The sequence below is a fragment of the Pseudochaenichthys georgianus genome, chromosome 21, assembly GCF_902827115.2.
Source record: "Pseudochaenichthys georgianus chromosome 21, fPseGeo1.2, whole genome shotgun sequence".
NCBI classification, from domain to species: domain Eukaryota; kingdom Metazoa; phylum Chordata; class Actinopteri; order Perciformes; family Channichthyidae; genus Pseudochaenichthys; species Pseudochaenichthys georgianus.
The window spans coordinates 10,618,049-10,640,192 of record NC_047523.1 but is presented as its reverse complement, the minus strand read 5'-3'; positions in this window follow the sequence as shown (position 1 = coordinate 10,640,192).

Here is a 22,144-nt window from a genome sequence, read left to right as displayed (position 1 = left end):
TACTCTGAACTGCTGTTGGGTGCATAAGCACACACAACAGTCAGAGTTTTCCCCCCCATAACCCGCAGGCGTAGGGAGGCGACCCTCTCGTCCACTGGGGTAAACTCCAACAACGAAGCACCTAACCGAGGACTTGTGAGTATCCCCACACCCGCCCGGCGCCTCACACCTTGAGCAACTCCGGAGAAGAATAGAGTCCAACCCCTATCCAGAAGTAAGGTTCCAGAGCCGACGCTGTGCGTAGAGGTGAGCCCAACCAGATCCAACTGGTACCGCTCCACCTCCCGCACAAGCTCCGGCTCCTTCCCCCCCAGAGAGGTGACGTTCCACGTCCCCAAAGCCAGCTTCTGTCGCCCGGGTCTGGTCCGTCGAGACCCTCCGCTTTCACTGCCACCCGTCTGGCAGCGCACCCGACCCCATCGATGTTTCCCGTAGGTGGTGGGCCCGCGGGACAGAGAAGCGGAGGTGTTGCCCACGTTGCCTTTTCCGTGGCAAGCCCGGCCACCAGACGCTCGCCGACGAGTCCTCCTTCTGGGCCTGGCTCCAGAAGGGGACCCCGGGCTTCCTCCGGGCCGGGTATCCTCACTTCTTGTTTTTCCTTTCATGAGGTCTTTTGAACTTATCAATACTAAACCAAAATTAAATTATACCTCCTTTGAAAGCCTCGTTTTTAGTCTTACGCATCCGACCTGGAAAACTTTGCAGCCAATCTTATTTGTTACAGTGTATCGTGCACCAGGTCCTTATTCAGAATTCTTATCAGAATTCTCTGAGTTTTTATCAACTTTGGTTCTTAAAACAGACAAAGTAATTATCGTAGGTGACTTTAATATTCATGTTGACGATGATAAAAATAGCCCTACTGTTGCATTTAACTCTATATTAGATTATGTTGGTTTCTGTCAGAGTGTAAATAAACCAACCCACTGCTATAATCACACTCTCGACCTTGTTCTGACTTATGGTATTGAAATTGAGCAACTATTAGTCGAACCGCATAATCCTGCTTTATCCGACCATTTCTTAGTAACTTTTGTAGTACTATTACGAGACTACAAAGCATTAGTCAAAAGCTCTTGCAGCAGAAACCTATCTGTTAGTGCTATAGCCACATTTAAGGAAGAGATTCCACCAATACTTAACTCGATAGCATGTCTGCATGTAGGGGAGGAAACTTATACAAAATGTACACCACCCCAAATTGATCACGTTGTTGATAGTGCTATAGATGCGCTGCGAATAAAATTAGACTCTGTTGCTCCTTTGAAAAAGAAGAAAATAAAACAACATAGATTAGCTCCATGGCATAATGCCGAAACCCGCAAAATAAAGAAAAGTCTAGACAACTTGAAAGGATATGGCGTTCCACTAAACTTGAAGAATCTCGTTTAATTTGGCATATTACTCTCAATGAATATAAGAAAGCACTGCGTAAAGCGAGAGCAGCCTACTACTCTTCATTAATAGATGAGAATAAGAATAATGCAATATTTCTTTTCAGCACTGTAGCCAGGCTGACCGAGAGCCACAGCTCGATTGAGCCTTCTATTCCCATAGCACTTTTATGTGCTTTTTTAACGATAAAATTGTTACTCTTAGAAACAAAATTAATGACATCTTGCCTTTGACCAGTATAGTGTTATCAACAGCTCCCGGAAAAGTAAGTTCTAATATTACACTAGATAGTAAACTAGAATGCTATTCAGCCATAAACCTTGAACAATTACATTCAATGATTCTCTCTTCTAAACCATCAACGTGCATGTTAGACCCAATTCCAACTAAGCTGTTGAAGGAAGTTTTTCCATTAATTAGCACTTCTTTATTAAATATTATGAATATGTCTTTATTATCAGGCTATGTTCCACAATCATTCAAAGTAGCAGTAATAAAACCGCTTCTTAAAAAGCACAACCTCGATCCAGAGGTTTTAGCCAACTATAGACCTATTTCTAATCATCCGTTCCTCTCAAAAATTCTTGAGAAAGCGGTCGCAAAACAGTAGTGTGATTACTTAAAAAACAATGATTTATTTGAAGATTTTCAGTCTGGCTTTAGAACACATCATAGCACAGAGACAGCTCTGGTTAAAGTCACAAATGACATTCTAATAGCCTCGGACAGGGGACTTGTCTCTATTCTTGTTTTGCTCGATCTCAGTGCTGCATTTGATACTATCGACCATGATATCCTATTGCAAAGACTAGAGCACTTAGTTGGCATACAAGGAACTGCTTTAGGCTGGTTTAGGTCCTATCTATCTGAACGCTCTCAGTTTGTACGTGTCAACGATGAATCTTCCACGCAAACCAAAGTTAGCCATGGAGTGCCACAGGGCTCAGTGCTCGGACCTATTTTGTTCACATTATATATGCTTCCGTTAGGCAATATTATAAGGAATCATTCTGTAAACTTTCATTGTTATGCGGATGATACTCAACTATATTTATCAATCAAGCCTGATGAAATTAATCATCTAAATACAATTCAAGACTGCCTTAAGGACTTAAAAACGTGGATGACCTTAAACTTTTTGATGTTAAACACGACCAAAACTGAAGTTATTGTACTTAGCCCGAATAATCTACGAAACAAATTATCTAAAGATATACTAACTATGGATGGCATTCATTTGGCCTCCAGTAAGACTGTAAGGAATCTTGGTGTTATATTTGATCAGGATTTATCCTTTAACGCCCACATAAAATCAATTTCTACAATTTACTTCCATCTACGTAACATTGCAAAAATCAGGCATATCTTGCCTCAAAACGATGCAGAGAAACTAGTCCATGCATTTGTTACTTCTAGGCTGGATTATTGTAACTCTTTATTATCAGGGAGTACCAAGAAGTCAGTCAAGTCGCTTCAGCTGATTCAAAATGCTGCGGCTCGTGTACTAACCAGAGTTAGGAAAAGGGACCACATTACTCCTGTTCTGGCTGCCTTACACTGGCTCCCTATAGAACACAGGATAGAATTTAAAATTCTTCTTCTCGCCTACAAAGCCCTTAATGGGCAGGCGCCATCTTACCTTAAATAACTCATTATACCCTACTGTCCTACTAGGGCATTGCGTTCCAAGAATGCAGGGTTGTTGGTTGTTCCTAGAATCTCTAAAAGTACAATGGGAGCCAGAGCCTTTTCTTATCAAGCTCCACATTTGTGGAATCAGCTTCCAGTTTGTGTTCGGGCGGCAGACACCCTATCCGTTTTTAAGAGTGCGCTTAAGACCTTCCTTTTTGATAAAGCTTATAGTTAGGGCTGATTAGATTCAGCCCCTAGTTTTGCTGATATAGGCTTAGTTTGTCGGGGGACATCTTACTTCTTCCTTCTCTCTGTCTATACCTGTGTACTCTCATGTTCCGATTAACCCAGCTTCCCCAAATGTCTTTCTTTTTGGTGTCTATATACGCTGGGATCCGGAGTCGTGGATGATCCTGCGGTCCTGTGTCCTGGATCGCGAGCGCTGGATCTTGAGTTGTGGCTGTGGTCCTGGATCATCGGTCCTGGATGGATATCCTCGTGGATTCATCTTTCTATTTTACACACATGCATTTCCAAACATTTGGACTACCTATGTTGCAAATGTATTATCTTTTCAATTTACACACGGCATCTATTGCACGTCTGTCCGTCCTGGGAGAGGGATCCCTCCTCTGTTGCTCTCCCTGAGGTTTCTCCCATTTTTCCCTTTAAACTGGGTTTTCTTCGGAAGTTTTTCCTTGTACGATGTGAGGGTCTAAGGACAGAGGGTGTCGTATTGTCATACTGATATTCTGTACACACTGTGAAGACCACTGAGACAAATTTAATATTTGTGATATTGGGCTATATAAATAAACATTGATTGATTGATTGATATGTTTTACATACTATGAGCATCAGGTAAACGTACCCATTTCTAATTTTTGAATCACAGATGGGATGGAGATGTAAACTATGCAGCAGTGTGTGTCACCACTCAAAGTGATATTTTAAAACATTATCGTCCGAACCTTTGGACAGAAACATGCCATGCCCTGCATTCATGTAGACTGGCCTGCACTTTCACTTATCAAGATAAAAGTTGAAATAATCGTTTGTTCTTATTTATTCTAGGACCCATGTGCCAATTTATATACATCTCTGAGCATGAGGTGGGGTGTGTACAATAAAATATAATATAACATGTCTAACTACTTATTTTTAATAATAAGTGAACTATACAGTATCAATATCATGACTTTGTGGCTTTCATTTTCTTGCAAACCAGCCTTTTTTTTTGATGGCTTAAATTGTAGATCGTGTTCGTTGTTCTCGAGTCCAGAAGGAAGTTAAAAAGAGACAATGTGGTCCCGGAAAAGTTCAAATGGGTAATTTAATGAAGTAACGTGGTTTTGAAACAGACAGAGGAAGGAAGTCAAACACAGCGCCGTGTCGAGAGGAAAAGAGAGAAAATCTACGTGTGTGTCCGGGGTATATCGATCTCTGCCTCCTCCTCTTTTCAGCTGCTTCGACCAACACACTCTCACTCCCTAAGCGTCCAATAGCGACGTTTGGTCAGTGTCCGTGGCGTCCAATTGTGACGCTCCTAGGCTCCTTCAGCGTCATAAAGGGACGCAAATAGCTTTCAACTGATTGCAATGTATTCCCATCTGCGTCGGGATTTGACGCTCATGGAAGCACGGCATTCGTTTATGCCGGCTGCCCTTAAAGGCAATGTGAGCGTCCATTCCCATTGGATAACGGCGAATTGTACACCCGGAAGTAAGTATTCCTCTTATTGTCGATTGATTTTACAGTGATATCTACACTACTCATCGACTAAAAAACACCAGATTATCCTTGTTAATTACACAACATTGATTGGTTTAAATTGTGTGCAATGCTTTTGTATTTTTCCCCTTCGATTCGGAGAAACAAATATTTTTTCTGAGTAAAGGATGGCAGAAGACACTACACTACCCAGAATCCCCAGCGTCTATGTCACATGATCTTCAAATTTCTCCCTGCAGAAAAAGAAAACATGGCCGAAATTCGTTTAATTCTTGGTAGAAAATGCCTATTTTAAAGTTAGTTTGGCCATTAAAATGCGAGAAATATGAGTTGTTATTTCAGATTATGTGTGCAGTGGATGTACATGATCTTTAGTTTGCTAGTTATTACGAAGATTACTTCAGGAAATCGCGACATTTTCATTGTTACCAAGGTGCTTGCTAGGGACGCTGCTATCGATATTATTCCTGTTATGTTGTGTAACTGTTTAATGGTGTTATCTTTATTGCTACCCCCTTTCCCGTCAATGTATAGTGTTGGTCCACAGCCTAAACATATTAGTTTAACAAAATCCGCATCTAAAGATAGCCTACGTTATTTCCACCCTGTGCAATTCCAGTCTCACATCTCACAGCACATCGTCATTAACAGACCGAAAACATTTAAAAAAAATAATAATAACACTTTATTCCGGGTGTGCTTGCTTTTCTCTTTGAAAGTCATCACATAACGGCATTGTAATACACGGTTCGGCTGCATTACATATTACATATCTGCCGTAGTTCTGTATTTATAGAGCCCTGATGAGAAGACAAACATGAGGAACTGGAAACGTGACGTGGATCATAAATATATCAGCCATTAAACAACATCTTACATTTATTTTCACACAATACGTCTCCTTGCAGTATCAACACTAATTCGGCTCACTTTTATATTTGATCCAATTGGTAGATAGGCTGTATTTACACCATAAAGGTGCACAGCTGATATAAAGGGACACCTGGTGGTTAAAGCATGTTATTGAATTTAATTATTTTTATTATTAGATATTAATACGATCCCTATAAAGTATATTCATTACTCGTTATTCTCTACTAATAGTTAATTAAAGACTGTATATAATGACTATTTTGCACATCCCTTTCAAGATTTCATGATTTTCTAAGGTTGATTGACATATCATATAGGCCTACACAACTGTGGTGTAGTTCTGCACTGAATGAAAAACTTGGGTCGCAGGTTCCTCAACAGTGCATTACGAGACATCTATCAATATGTGTGCATACCTCCAGAAATGTTAACTATGTTGAAGCACTTATTTTAACTGATATTATACATAATGTATTAGACTCTTATAAGATGTATGTAGATATTTCATCTCCGGCCTTGTCAGGTATTGAACAATCAATAAATAAAGAACACAGAATTGTTGAATATAAAACACAGAATTTGTGTGATTATACTAAATGATTTTCAAATAAACACAACTGCATATTTAACTGTTACACATGCTGATGTAACGCAAATGTTCCAACTTGGGATCAATAAAGTATATCTTATCTTAAGCTGATCGATGGCTACTGCCATATTTGCAAAATGTGCCTCTGAACCTTGACAAGTGCATGTTTCAGGCTTATCAATTAATGTAATGTAATGTTATCACAGGGGTCACACACATAAGACCAGCTGTTAAATAAAGCTCTTCTGACCTTAGCTGGCATGTGGGTATATATATTAATACTGCCCATTATGGGCACAAGCAATTTTCACCCATTTATTAATTATATGTTTTAAATGTGAGTGTTTCCTGTCCCCTAAACCTCCAGGGATGTACACAGTTTAATACTGGCAACTTCTTATTATGGGAAATACGAAAACGTCTTTTAAAACTACAACTCCCAGTAGAGACGTGCCATAGAGAACATGTTGCGAAACAGAATAGCCAGCATGTGTAGTTCTGGGGACGAGGTGGGGGAGGGGGGTTACACTTAATATCTTGGCTTTTAATTGTAGGCTCAACTCATCTTTTCACATGCTGAAAAAATCACATTAGTGAGTTTACCCAACTCCTAAGATTGTTTGGAAACTGTTGACACATTGTTTTTAAGTTTTAGCAAAGTAACACGATCTTGAGTAGAGGAAAATGGTTTGTTTCACCAAACCATCTAGGAAAGCTCCATTGGAAGCCATTTGGAAATACACTTGGCAGGTGATTGGATCAATCTGTCTTCGATTAATTAACCTTCTATCATGGGCCACTTCTGATTGATTAACAATGGCTGGTACATGTGGATCACAGCACTTCTGATTGGTGTGGATGACTGACACACAAGAAGGAAAAAAAAAATGTTAAAGAAAAATCGCAGGCTTTGTGATTTGATATTCGCATCATTTCAAATCGGTACAGTACACGTGTGTACCGAAGTGTATTGAACAAATATAACGTTGAACGTAAAAAATTGAGAACGTGAACAACTTTTTGGAAGTAATCTCAGGTGCTGCGTCACAGCATTCAGAGTAATTTGGTCCTATTGGGTTCAACGCGTCATAGAGCGAGCAAGTCATTTCATTGGACGAGAGGCATACTATGAGAGCTGGTCACAGGGATGCGTTCAAATTTAGTCAGTAATTTGAGGAACTGTCGAAATGGTGAACGCAGATAAAGTTGAGCTCGAAAATCCTCCAGCATCATTGAAGTCTCCGGTTTGGGAACATTTTGGTTTCGCAGTTACGTACAAGGATGACGGACAAAGACAGGTGGACCGAACCAAAGCTGTTTGTCGGCATTGTTCAACTAAAATTGGTTACGCGGCTGGCAATACATCAAACTTGCACACTCATTTGAAAAGGCATCACCCGAACGTGAATATCACCGGTACCAAAAGAAAAAAGACTGAAGTGCAAACCCAACTCCCACTAGCATTTAAGCCTCCACCACTCGCCAAATATCCTTATGTTGCCATGTTAGCAAAGCGCTACCTGGCTGTATCTGCTACCTCTGTCCCTAGCGAGTGTGTTCTCCACAGCAGGAGACATTGTTAGTGCCAGCAGATCTGCCCTTTCGGCAAGCAATGTGGACAAGTTAATTTTTCTTAAAAAAAACAATGACAAGCAAATCCTAATGTCAAACTGGCTGCTTAGGTACTAGTACAGTATAGTTAAAATACAGATTATTTCAGTTCATCGAAATGCTGCACCTTAATGTTCATTTCATTATATTTTGTATTTGAGTGAATATTCACAGTTTAATAATAATAATTAAAAACCCAAAACTAAGTTTTTTTTGTGAGTACTAGTACAGTAAAGTTCAAATACAGATTATTTCAGTTCATCGAAATGCTGCACCTTCATGTTTATTTTATTATATTTTGTAGAGTACATTATTAATAATATTATTAATACAGTATTCACAGTTTAATAATAATCAAAACATATTTTATGTTTTGTGATAATTTTTTCTGCTGTACCGAAAACGTACCGAACCGAACCGTGACCTAAAAACCGAGGTACGTACCGAACCGAAATGTTTGTGAACCGTTACACCCCTACTGTCGGGATATTTTACCGGACTACATGCCAGTGGAAGAACAATCCACTAAGCACTTTCCTTATGACTGCAATTTGGATACAAAAAAGGTAACTTTGTTCCCTTACAGTTGCTTAAAGAAGAGACAATCAGATAACTGTTACATTTCCCCCCCCAAAAATTGGGGATTACTAGAAGATTAACAATGTTAGAGCATTTTGGGTTAGTTCAATCAGGAGAGACTTCATTTTGTTTAAAGAACATTTATTGACACATGCCATATGATACATGTTAAAGGTAGGGTATGTAAGTTTGAGAAACCGGCTCGAGATACACTTTTTCTTATATTGCATGGAATGCTCTTAACATCCCGATAGCAATGAATATCTTAAGTGCTTTGACAAAATATCCATCAAAAAATATCATCTGTGGAAGCCGTAGTACTGTCAAAAGCACGACCAATCATTTTAGCCGGCCCCGCTAAAATAACTGGATGAAAAATAACCTGCCTGTCAGCCTTCCATCGGGGCACAAACTTATCTCGTGCCCTCATTGGTCATGTGCGCATTTGTGTGTGTTGGAGGAGGGGCTCTATAAGGAAGTGGCAGATTTTTTTTGGGTTAGTTCAATCAGGAGAGACTTCATTTTCTTTAAAGAACATTTATTGACACATGTCTAAGCTGCCCCTTTAAGAGGGCCTGCAAAGGGTTTTGGGTTTTGCACTGGGTGTCCATAAATGCTTGCCGTAGTTTCCTATTTCTGTCTGTCTAGGGAGCACATGGGTTGTTTCCTGCCAACAAAATCCTTGCTCAAATCCTAGGGTCTTTATGTCTGTAAGTACCATTCCATATATTGTCTGTGTATACTTAGTTGCACATTTAAATTGATTATATGCAAACATGAAGAACAATGAATGATGCTAATTTGTTAGCCTGTGAACAGCGGTGGAAATGTTTGTAGCATTTATGCTAACAGGTACTCTGTTGTTTGGAATGTTTGTTTTAGTCTAGTTTCTTTCTTTATTTAGTGTTTAATGTGACAACGTCTCATGACTTTGGGTTTGTTTGTATTTCAGTTTTACAAAAATGAAAATGGAACTTAATCAGTAAACATCCAAAACTGAGCTGCTGTCTCCTGGGTGTTTATTTCCGTGTTAAGCTATCTGCCAAGCCTGCAATCCGAAAAGTATTCTTGCGAGGGCAGAATAATGTCATATGATACATTTTAAGTCTTTGGGGGTTAGACCCCGATCCTGAAATTGTATATCTAAAGGGGGAAATGCAGCCGTGAGCATATAGGAAACCCCCCCGGGTCTAGACACTGGTGATGATGCTGAAGATCTGGATTGATGAGGAGATGGGATGAAGAGGAGGTGTGATTAGGTCTTTGGATTAACTCTCCTGGCACTGGATATGGTGTAAGGAGTTGGATGGGGAGGAGGCGGGCGGCAGCATGAAAACCTAAAATCACAGCTGATTGCAGGAGAGAGGAGAACCATTTTAAAGTTTGGCTGCAGCACAGTGATTGGCTGCTGGAGAATGAGGTGAATGTAATAATTAAAGAGAACGCCCGTGATGAGCTGATTATATGCAGCTGCGGAGTGAATGTATATACCCAGTCTTCCTGAAAGAACTTGCGCTGAGCTTCATTTGTTAAAAGGAGAACATTTTATTTCTTCTATGTAAACTAATGATCTGAAGGCTAAAACTTGTGTATTTTGTATATATTTATTGTTGTGTTTTTTTTATCTTAATGTGTGCATGTATAAATGTGTCTGTTGATTGTGTATATAGGATATACATATCTGTATGACTGTATTATTTTACATTCGGGATTGTTAGAAACGTCATTTCGATCTCTCTGTCTGTAAACACAAACTGAGTAAGATTGACATTAAAGTTGACTTTGAATCTGTACGCCTACTGCCTGAATATGCTTTATGGTTTTCACTTAATTTGTTCTATTTTTAATTCAGCAGGTGAACTTGTATGTTCATAAAATAGTGTGTGTGGGCTTAACTGTATGTATTAAACTAAAACAGAGCATTTTCTGTCAGCTCGTATTGTATTTTAAACTTGCTTATGTGTTTCATTGTTGGTGTATAGGCTACTGCTTTGCTCTATCCCAGGAATACATTCTGCCATTTAATTGAATGGAAGTCATCTAAATCTAATTATTTTTCCTTGGATATTTCTAAATGGAGGAAGCTACAGCATCACCGCCTACTTTAAAAACATATTGTTGGTCCAGCATGGTTTTGCATTCAATGGAGAATATGTAGTTCCACTGTTATACAAATAGATATTGAGAAAGTAGTCACTACATTACAAACTGTCCAGCACCACCCTAAAGCACAAATGGATTCTGGTGTGCCACTTTTTGGTCCGACTGGCCACTAACAATGACTTTTTCTCCAACACCATTCTTACACTTTGACAGTAATATACACTTGGGTGCAAAAGGGACGTTGTGTGACAGGCTTGTGAAGCTGAGTTGGATCTTGGACTGACAGTGTTATGGGATTTCGTGTGCTACATCTTCACTTTCAATTGGGGAGAATAGCACACTGTTTTTGTTGGTGGGCAGGGTGATGAGAAATATGACAGTTAAACACACTCATTTGAAATTGGTCTTCTTACTCCCATCATTTAGCTTAAAACCTTATGCCAAGTAATCCTTATTGTCTTACCCAACACCTCCTTGAAGCTGTTTTGGTACTTAGTTTTTCAATCATTTGGCATTAGAGTTCCAGTCCCAGTTCTCCACTTAATCTCCATCTGGAAAGACTACCATGCATCCTTGAATTAAACCTCTCATGTTTTCTGTAAGAGGTATTTTTGTTGAAATTTACTAAGATTTTTGCATAAATGCTCAAAAAGTAGAAGAGAGTTTGGAATGCAAGTCAACAAAGTAAGATATTCTAAAATAGTTTCGATAACAACAGAAACAAATGTTTATTTAATTAATGGTAATGTCAGCAACCTGCCATTTAGTGTAATGGTGTGGCTTTTTAGAAAATAGATCTTTGTGGCAAAAAAAATCTTCAGGCTTAAACTATACAGACTTCAATTATTGTCTTTTAATTGGATGTCTTGACATTTAGAAAGCAACTGAACATCACTAGCCTTATCACTTAAGCTACTAAATGTATTGTATGTACCGTGACAAATAAACTATACTTTTCTGAACATTACATTAACGGTGGTAGTTATGATAGCCGTACACTTATTATATTTGTGTGCATGATAGGCATCTGACTGTTATCACCAAGCTAAGCTACGGTAATTGGTATGATTATGCTCTTGACTAAAATTACAATAATTGCAGTAACATTCAATGCTAAGACACGTGATGTACAGTCAAACACTCATGGACAATAAAGCTCAATCACATTTAGAAACACTGTCACACTGGTGATTAGACTTCATGCATTTAACACTTGTCAGTTAATGGGCAACTTAATATATCTATCGGAGTTAATAAGGCCACACAAGACATTTATACTTGTGTTACGTTCCCTTGTAGATCTAGGGGTACCAAGGGAAGTAGCGACACAAAAGATAGCTGGACGAGAGAAAAAGGAGAGGAAACTCAATGTTGAAAGTTTAAGTGAGGTTTTAATAAGAACATATTAAGGCGGCTCACCAGCCAAATTACAACACCAGCGTACAATAAACAGCACACAACTAGGCTGGGTCTCACACAGAGACAGGCTGCACACATGCAGCCAGACGAGAAGGTGAGAAAGAAGGGGCCTCACTGCCGTACTCCTCCGGTCCTATATGGAAGCCGTGATTGCTAATTAGGAGCACCTGGGGAGAGGCTGCACCTGGGGACAATCAGAGGGAGAGAGAGGAAAACACGACCACACACACACACTCACTTTTTCCACGGAGAGGACGCTGGCGTTGACTGTTCGCCGCTTCTCCGCCTCCGTTACCCTCAGCTAACATTCGTTCTTGCAAAAACCTTCGAATTGGACTACTGCCCTGCATTGCACATCTCTGCTGCACTGCACATTGTTTTTAATTTCTGCCTCCGTTGCTGGCTGCCCTCACTCAGCCATCAAAGTGCCGGGTGGCTATTGCTATCTGCTACATCGCCTACCTGTCTGTCTGTCTCCGTCCCCCGCAACAACCGTGGACTCTCTCTGCCTCCTGTCTTCATCTCCGGGGTACACCTGTCCCGTCCCGCTGTTCACATCCTCCTGTCATGTCATGGATCTTCCTCGTCTCCACAACAATCCTCCACCTCTGTGCACCTAGCCCGCTAGCCGCTATCGCTGCTCACACACGGCTCTCAGCATTCCCGCCTGTCATCATGCTGACATACTCCATCTCACAGCTTCTGTCACTCACCAACTCCTCCACCCCGTCTTCCATCTCAGTCATCAGACATCTTGGACTCCTTCGTCGACCCCGCTACATTCACCGAAGCACCCGCCGCAGTTTTGTTTACTTTCAGCACGGACAATCCATAGCATCCATCTGCTCTACCCAACGCACTGTCGCACACCTGACGCGTCATCAGAACGCAACTCCTACTGCTCCTTTCTCCCCCGCTCACCTACACTCCCAGCTGCATGTAATTCCTGGAGCGGATCCCACTCCCCTCCGCCTCCCAACATATATAACAAGCCATTTCTCCCCACCATCAAGCCCCCCTCCTCTGCTCCACTGCCCCCCCTCTCGTGCCCACCCCCGTGCTGCTAACCTGGCCAACCTTATACCTCTCCAGTCTGCCGCCACCACCCCTCCAACCCCCCACTTGACCAATTTTGCCCTCCTCAATATCCGGTCACTTAACAATAAAGCCCACATCCTCCACGAAATAATTCTGGACAAATCCATTGACTTCTTTCTGCTCACTGAAACCTGGCAACAACCCAATGACTTCTTCTCCCTCTACCAAACATCCCCCCCTGGTTTTAATTATATCACTAAACCCCGCCCCTCACGCCGTGGTGGTGGGCTCGCTGTCATCTACAACCACAACATCCGGACGACAGAACTCACCCTCCCCTCAGTACCATCCTTCGAATTCCTCGCCTTCAAAGCCCCTCCCTCACTGACAGTTATCCTCATTTACCGCCCCCCCCCAAACCACACCCCTCCTTCCTCTCTGATCTCACTGAACTCCTCACCATTGCTTCATCCCTCTCCTCACGTCTGTTACTACTCGGCGACCTCAACATCCACATGGACTCCCCCACCTGCAAACTCGCTTCTGAATTCTCCTCCCTTCTGGACAATTTCACAATTACCCAACATGTCACCTTCCCCACCCATGATAAAGGACACATCCTTGACCTTGTCTGCTCCACCAACCTCCCAGTACTCGACCTCCACCCCTGCCCCCTCTCTGACCACAAACTCATACAGTTCACCATCGCCTCCCCTGTCCCCCACCCACCCAGGACCATCACCTTCCGTAATGTACGCTCTGTCGATCCCCAGCACCTCTCCGACCTGCTATCCTCTACTCTCCCCCTGGACTCGAACCTCAGCTCACCCCCCGATGAACAACTCAACCACCTTAATTCCACCCTACTCGCCTCCCTCAACAGCCTGGCCCCCCTCAAAAGGAAAAATTTCACTTTTAAAACCTCCTCACCCTGGTTCACTCCTGCACTCCGTAAACTGAAGCAAACCGGCCGCCAGCTTGAACGCCTTACCATGAAATCATCCCTCACAGTTCACCATGAATCCTACAACCTCCATCTCACTACCTACAGAGACGCCCTCACTGCCGCAAAAACTGCTTACCTCTCCACCATCTTTACCGACCCCTCCCATAACCCCAGGACCCTCTTCTCCACCGTCAACAAGCTCCTCAAACCCCGTGCTGACACCCTCCCCAGGGTGTCCGCGGGGTCTTAAAAAGTATTAAAAGTTGATAAATCAATTTAGCGAAAATTAAGGCTTTTAAAAAGTATTAAAAGGCATTTTCCAAGGTATTAAGAAGGTCCACAGCAACGACAACATGAAACACCCTTTAATTTACTGAAACAACATGTCGGGAAACCCCCTCAAGGTGGCCCCATGCATAGCGTGCCATAAAATGCTGCTTCTTATTTTAAGTTTCGTTGCCTTGCTCCGCTCTGTGGGGGGGGGGGGGGGGGTTTATCTGCTGGTGGACTACCTGAGAGATATACAGCAGGAGAACACGCCGTCCACCGCGGAGAATAAACAGAAGGGCAACCATGCTCCGGGGTCTTCTTCGCTGCTTTTGGTGTGTTTTGTGGCGGCAGCAGCGCCACTTACAGGCCTGGCATATGTACTACAGCGTTTCCAGCAGTCTAGTGTGAACGGACACATTAATGAATCGAATGCGTGTGAATGCGTTTTACTGTATGCGTCCTCGTGGGGCCGGGGTCTAAGCCAAACTATATCCAGTCACAGAGATCTGCTATTTTAAAGTAAGGTCAACACATATCGACCCTAAATATAGATATTAAGAACGAGAAAAGTCTTAACATATATATCGTTTGTTGTAAACATATGACAAATGTGTGAGGGTGATGACGTCAGAGCATCGTCCGATGTGCCGGGCTTAGCCCCGGACAGCCCCAGCCCAATTTAACCCCTGGGTATTTGTGAGTGAGCTCCTATATGCCATTACCCCGCTGAAGCTCACCAACGTTTCATATATTTCATAGTTCAAAGTGTTGTCAATTGTTTTGTTTATTGGTCAAATACTGGTTTCTACTTGTTTCTGAGGAGTTTTACTGGAATGAAAGAGCACAGAAGCAACAAAGCAGCATGCTGCATTAACCCTGACCTTCACAGAGAGGTTGAAGTTCATGTGGAGAGGAGGCTTCAGTAGTCTGTCTGCACTCTGTTTAGTTGTGCTATCTTACAATCAATATAGTAAATGTGAGGTAAATTGTGTCGCCAATGTAACCGGTTAGAACTCGAAGTTGCGATGAGGTCTTAAAATGTATGGAAAGGGTCTTAAAAAAGGTCTTAAAAAGGTATTAAATTTGACTACAGGATTCCTGCATATACCCTGCTCCCTTCCTCCACTTCCACTTTATGCAGTTCATTCCTCCAGTTTTTCTCCGACAAAATCACTGCCATTAATCTCTCCCTATCCGCTGCATCTGACACACATACATCTCCCCCAACATCCACCGCCACAATTTCTCCCCCCATCTCCCTGAACCTCCCGAGCCTTCCTCCTCTCCACGGCCGCCTCTCACAGTTCACTCTGGTTACCCCCCCTGAAATACTCAAACTGATCAGCTCCTCCAAACCCACAACCTGCTCCCTTGACCCTCTACCCACCCCTCTACTGAAGTCCTGTCTCCCCGTCCTCTGCCCCTACCTTGTCAACCTGTTCAACTCCTCCCTGTCCCAAGGAACCGTTCCCTCTGCCTTCAAAACTGCTGCTGTCACTCCCATCCTCAAGAAACCCGGTCTGGATCCCTCCTCCCTCAGTAACTACCGTCCCATCTCCAACCTCCCCTTTCTCTCAAAAACAATAGAACGCATTATCTCCAAACAACTCCACTGCCATCTCCAAACCAACCAGCTTTTTGAACCCCTTCAGTCTGGTTTTCGTCCCCACCACAGCACAGAAACGGCCCTCATCAAAGTCCTCAATGACCTCCTCACCTCTGCTGACACCGGTTCCCTCAACATCCTTATCCTCCTCGACCTGAGTGCAGCCTTCGATACCGTGAGCCACACCATCCTGCTTACCCGACTCCATGACATCGGTATCGAAGGTACTGCACTCAGGTGGCTCCAGTCCTACCTCTCCGACAGATCCCACTTCATCTCCCTCAACAACCACTCCTCTGCCACAGCTTCAGTCACCCAAGGTGTTCCCCAAGGTTCAGTACTCGGCCCCCTCCTCTTCATCATCTACATCCTCCCCCTTGGTCAGATTCTCCGCCAATACAACCTGGACTTTCACTGCTATGCCGACGACACCCAGATTTACCTCAGCACCAAATCCCCCAACAACCCCCCCCTCACCCACATCGAATCCTGTCTGACTGCAATAAAATCCTGGATGCAACACAACTTCCTAAAACTCAACAGCAATAAAACTGAACTCCTCCTCATCGGATCCAAATCCACCCTCAGCAAAACCCCCAACCTGACCGTCACCATTGATGGCACCCCTGTTTCCCCCTCCACCCAGGCACGCAACCTTGGCGTGATATTTGACCCCACCCTCTCCCTCGAGCCCCACATCCGTCATATTGTAAAAATCTCATTTTTTCACCTCCGCAATATTGCCAAACTCCGTCCCTCTCTCACTCGCCCTGCAGCTGAGCGACTCATTCACGCCTTCATCTCCTCCCGCCTTGACTATTGCAACTCCCTCCTCTACGGCATCAGCGCCACCTCCCTCAATAGACTCCAGCGTGTCCAGAACGCAGCCGCCAGACTCCTCACCCACACCAAATCATGGCATCATATCACCCCGGTCCTCAAAGAACTCCACTGGCTCCCCGTTTCACACCGCATCCACTACAAACTCCTGGTCCTCACTTACAAAGCCCTGCACCATCTGGCCCCCCCCTACCTCACTGACTTCCTCACCCTCTACCAACCACCCCGGTCCCTCAGATCCTCCTCAGCCGGTTTGCTTTCAATCCCCAAGGCCAAACTCCGGAGCTTCGGGGACAGAGCCTTCTCTGTGGCAGCCCCGAAGCGCTGGAACTCCCTCCCCCAAGACCTCCGTGAGTCTGAGTCCCTCACCCTGTTCCAGTCCCGCCTCAAAACCCACCTCTTCAACTCTCTATCCATAAGCCCCCCCCCCCCCCTCTCAATCAACTTCCTCCTGACTGCTTTTCTGTTGTGTTTTGTTTCTTTTTGGTTCTGTCTTTGTTTTGTTTGTCTACCCTCCCTCCCAAATGTAAAGCGTCTTTGGGTTCAGAAAAGCGCTATATAAAATTGATTTATTATTATTATTACTACGGCACGTAACACTTCCCCCCCATAAAACACACCTTATACTGCTCACCAGCAGCCAACACCGGAGCAACACATGGAACACACACACCACTCACTGAACACAGATCCGCATCGCTCTGAGCTAGGTCCACCCCCACCGCTTCAGAGACGGAAACACCCACACTACTGTCACAGACGGATGCAGAACTTAACTGCACCTCACCACTCTGTCGCATCGCAACCGGGTGCCGGGCTTTTGGCTTTTCCAGAGCAGTTGCCACCTGCTCCTTCCGAGCTACACACTCTGCCTCTAGATGACCAGGATCAAGACAAAAGAAACACGATCTCTTTTTCTTGGGTCCTGGAAGAGAAGCAGAATGAGCATGTGTGGCACGCCTGTTACGAGCTTTCCGGACCCCAAAACGATGAGGAGAATCGCTCTGAGCCAAAAGCTCAAGCCCTTCCTCATCCGCCATAGTGGTGGCCTGCTTCCTCTTCCAAGCTGCACAGTCTGCTATCATGTGACCTGGGTCAAAACAAAAATAACACGCTCTGTCTATCCTGGGACCTAACACTGGAACACTGGCACAGGGAACATCATTATCAGGAGCTCTCCGATAAGTGTCCCGTTGAGGAGGGTCCCGCTGGAAAAAAACGCTCGTGTATCAGCGCACTCTCGTCTGCCAGCCTGCTGAAGGGTAGTCACTCTCTGCTCATTCAGGTAGACTACCGTACGCTCCGGTACACAGTTTTTGAACTCCTCCAACAGCATCAGCTCACATACTGAAGCGATGTCATCCGCTTTACATGCTCTACACCACCTGTCAAAGAGGACTTTCTTCTCCCTCGCGAAGTCCACGTATGTTTGGCCAGCAGCTTTCTTCATGCCGCGAAAACGCTGCCTGTAGGCCTCAGGCACAAGCTCATATGCCCTGAGAATAGCACCTTTCACCTTGTCATACTCCAAACTATCCTCGACAGAAAGAGAAGAGCAAGCCTCCTGAGCCTTGCCGACTAGCTTGCACTGTACAAGTATGGCCCACACGTCTTCTGGCTAGAGCAGAGCAGCAGCAATGCGCTCAAATGCACTAAAGAACATCTCCACTTCCGACTCAAGAAAGACAGGGACCAGCTGAATGTTGCTACCAGCATCAAAAGCAGCAGCAGAACCTGAAGGTGTAACGGCAGAATCACCCACCACAGCTGCTTGGAGCTCTAGCTGACGCATCCGGACAGCAGTGTCTGCCTCCAACTTCCTGATCTCCAGCTCATGCTTCCTGATCTCCAGCTCCTGCTTCCTGATCTCCAGCTCCCTCCTGAGCTGAAACTCTCGCTCACGCTCCTCCCTCTCACACTGGAGACGAGCCATACGCACTTTTACCCTGGCATCTAATTTAGACCCCATAGCAACGGCTACTTACAAATATTATTATTTATTTATTTACAAACTTCCCCAGATCCTGCCTACCAAACTTTACCTAACTATCTTCTGGAGCGTGCCGGGCTCGAGGCGACTTTAAAGGCAAATATCAGCGCCCGAAACCCTGAATCGCCTGCCCCCAACAGGGAATGAATCCCCACCCAGGATTACCCCGAAAATAAAAAAGGCAAAATAAAAAATGAGTGCCTGAAGGAAGGACTGATTCAGTCCAGCTAGACACTCCCCTGTCTAAACTGAGGAAGCTGTTCAACAGGAAGACACTTCACAGCCAATCCTACACCTATATACACTACTGCTCACCACCACACACAATATCAACACTAACCAACAACCAAATACTCACTCTTTGTCTCAAAGATTGGACGAGCCCCCATGTTACGTTCCCTTGTAGATCTAGGGGTACCAAGGGAAGTAGCGACACAAAAGACAGCTGGACGAGAGAAAAAGGAGAGGAAACTCAATGCTGAAAGTTTAAGTAAGGTTTTAATAAGAACATATTAAGGCGGCTCACCAGCCAAATTACAACACCAGCGTACAATAAACAGCACACAACTAGGCTGGGTCTCACACAGAGACAGGCTGCACACATGCAGCCAGACGAGAAGGTGAGAAAGAAGGGGCCTCACTGCCGTCCTCCTCCGGTCCTATATGGAAGCCGTGATTGCTAATTAGGAGCACCTGGGGAGAAGCTGCACCTGGGGACAATCAGAGGGAGAGAGAGGAAAACACACACACACACACGACCACACACACACACTTGTCATTGTGTATACATAGACAAATTATACAGGAAAACTATTTATAAAGAGTTGAAAAATGCTTATAAAAATAACTACTTTAGATATGATAGATAACCAGTTAGAGCAGACAGGCGCTTTGAAAAAAATAAAACGGTTTTTGAACAGTAAAGCATGTAAACATGTCACAGTAGAGGCACAACATACAATTATGAAACCTCAAAAAGAGCATTATAAGGCCCTTTAAAATTAAGAGGCTGCAGTACTTACTTTTGTATCTAAAAACTACTTGGAATACATCAGATGAGGGAATATTGTGACAATGGTGTCCCAGAGATTATATTAACTACAGCTACGAGAAACATCAAGACCTTTCTCTTCTTTTGCTTTTTGCGCTCTATTTCACATGCAATGGGTGTGTTGCGTGTGCGACTGGATTATCCTGCAGTCCTCTGGATTTATCTTGAGATGTACTTCTGATATTCCCACTGCATGCTGAACACAGTGGAGCGCGCAAACGTGGTGTTTGGCAATCTCAGGTTCATGACGTGGTTTATCTCCTGCTGTTAGGCAAGTACAGATTATTTGATGTGGGGAGCCCCTTGGGGGGGATCAGCTGATCCCAAGTGTGTGAACATTGTTTACCAAATCAAGTTGAGTCATTCAGAAAAAGTACTATATGTTTCAGGTCACAAGTACAGTGAAGAACCTGCAATGCGCTAACTACAATGCTCAAATATGGGGAACACTAAAAGAGGTATATGTCCGTGCAATAGGGAAGCAAAAGTATTATTCTAATTACACATGTGACCTGCTCTATCGAAATCAGTCGCATTGACCCGAAGACCTATTTTGAGTTGTATACACTGTTGGAAAGAGGATATTCCTAGCTTTCTAATGATATCAGGATTGTTTTTGTACTCCAAATATTAAGCGAAATATGTCACATTATATAATGACTGTCACAGAGTCATCATTTTGAGAAAAAGGCCTTTAAAGTTTCCTCTTCTCCGGAATCCATCTGATTGATTATTAGCGGAGCAAATGATCAAAATACTACGGAGGGAAGATATTTTCATTTGGAGGGGAAGCTCGCGAGTGTGTGTGTGTATACGTGTGTTTGTGTAATTTTGCGTTTGTGTGTATTGTGTTTGTTTCCCGGGGAAAACCCTCACGAGAAACACCGGCTGTTGTTATGCCTGCTGTGACGTTAAGTTACTCCGTTATCCGCTTGTAATTATGCCGTTACAAGCTTCAAAGTTGTATTTATCATCTGAATTTGCCGAAACAAGTTTAATATTCAGAAAGCCAAGAATTTGTTTGATTGAAATCAGATGAAAACAAACTGTAACGGACCCTGCCGTGTTATCTATGATTACTATACGTTTACATTCATAATTTCAGCCGGAGGGAGGGGAAGCGGCGCTGTGGAAGAGCAGATTGCGAGTGAGAGGTGCCTGTCATCTTCCATTTACAAGCTTCAAAAATGTATTTATAGTGTGATTTTGGAAATAAAAGTTTCATATTCTGAAAGCCAAGACTTATTTTGTTTAAAATCAAACAAAACACCCGAACCCCGGAAAAGTATTTGTGTACGTAAATCCATGTTTATTTTGAAATGAGCCGTTGTGACTTCCGACTGATTTCGATAGAGCGGGTCACATATTGTGTGTAACCATTGATGTTTTTCACGGAATACTGTCAGAGTTAAAGTATATGATGCACTTGGAGGTCAAATATTGTCCTTGGTCACACAACTGTCACACAACTGTTGATCGCGGAAAAAGAAGGACCCAAATGCAGACTACAAAAAGAGGTAAAAGGTCTAGAAACAAAAACGAGCTTTATTTACAAAGCTGATGAGCAAAAAACATGGCATGGATAACATAGGTAGCACAAGGAATATACATCACCCAAAAGACGATCGTGACCAACATGGAGGGAGACAGGAAAAACAATTAACCGACCAGGCACACAGAGGAAGACAAGACTAAATACAGAGAGGGGTAATCACAGGACAAGAAACAGCTGGGTAAGGGAGGCAGAAACACAAGGGCAACAGGTGAACACAATGAGACAATCAGACAGAGGAGGAAAAACACAGGAAGGAAAACAAGAGACAGGGAGAACACAACAGCAAAACAAAACCCATTACCAGACAGACACAACTAAAACCGTGACATAACACCAAGATCGTGACAGAACACCCCCCCCCCCTCAAGGGACGGATTCCATACGTAAAAAAAAAACAGTCCAACACTTTGAAAAGGGAGAGTTCATGGAGGGATCTCGGGCGGACGGCCCGCCGACGGCAAAGCAGAGTTCATGGAGGTGGTCTCGGGCGGACGGCCCGGGGGCAATGCAGAGGCAGAGAAGTGGCTAAGGCCGCGGCGGGCATAGTCAGGGAACCGGGCACAAGGACGGACCAGGTTCGTGGCCGACTGGACCACTGGCGGAATAGGAACCAGTGTTGTCCGGACAGGAACCCTGGACGGGACATGGGCTGGTGTCAGTGGGACCCCGGACGAAGCAAGGGCTGGTGTTGACGGGACCTCCAACATGACAGGACATGGTGTTGGCAGGAAATCCGGCGGAGCAGGTGTCGCCGGGACCCCCAACAGGACAGGATCAGGTGTTGGCAGGAAATCCGGTGGAACCCCCAACGACACAGGACATGGAGTTGGCAGGACCCTCAGCGGAACCCCCAACGACACAGGACATGGAGTTGGCAGGACCCTCGGCGGAACCCCCAACGACACAGGACATGGAG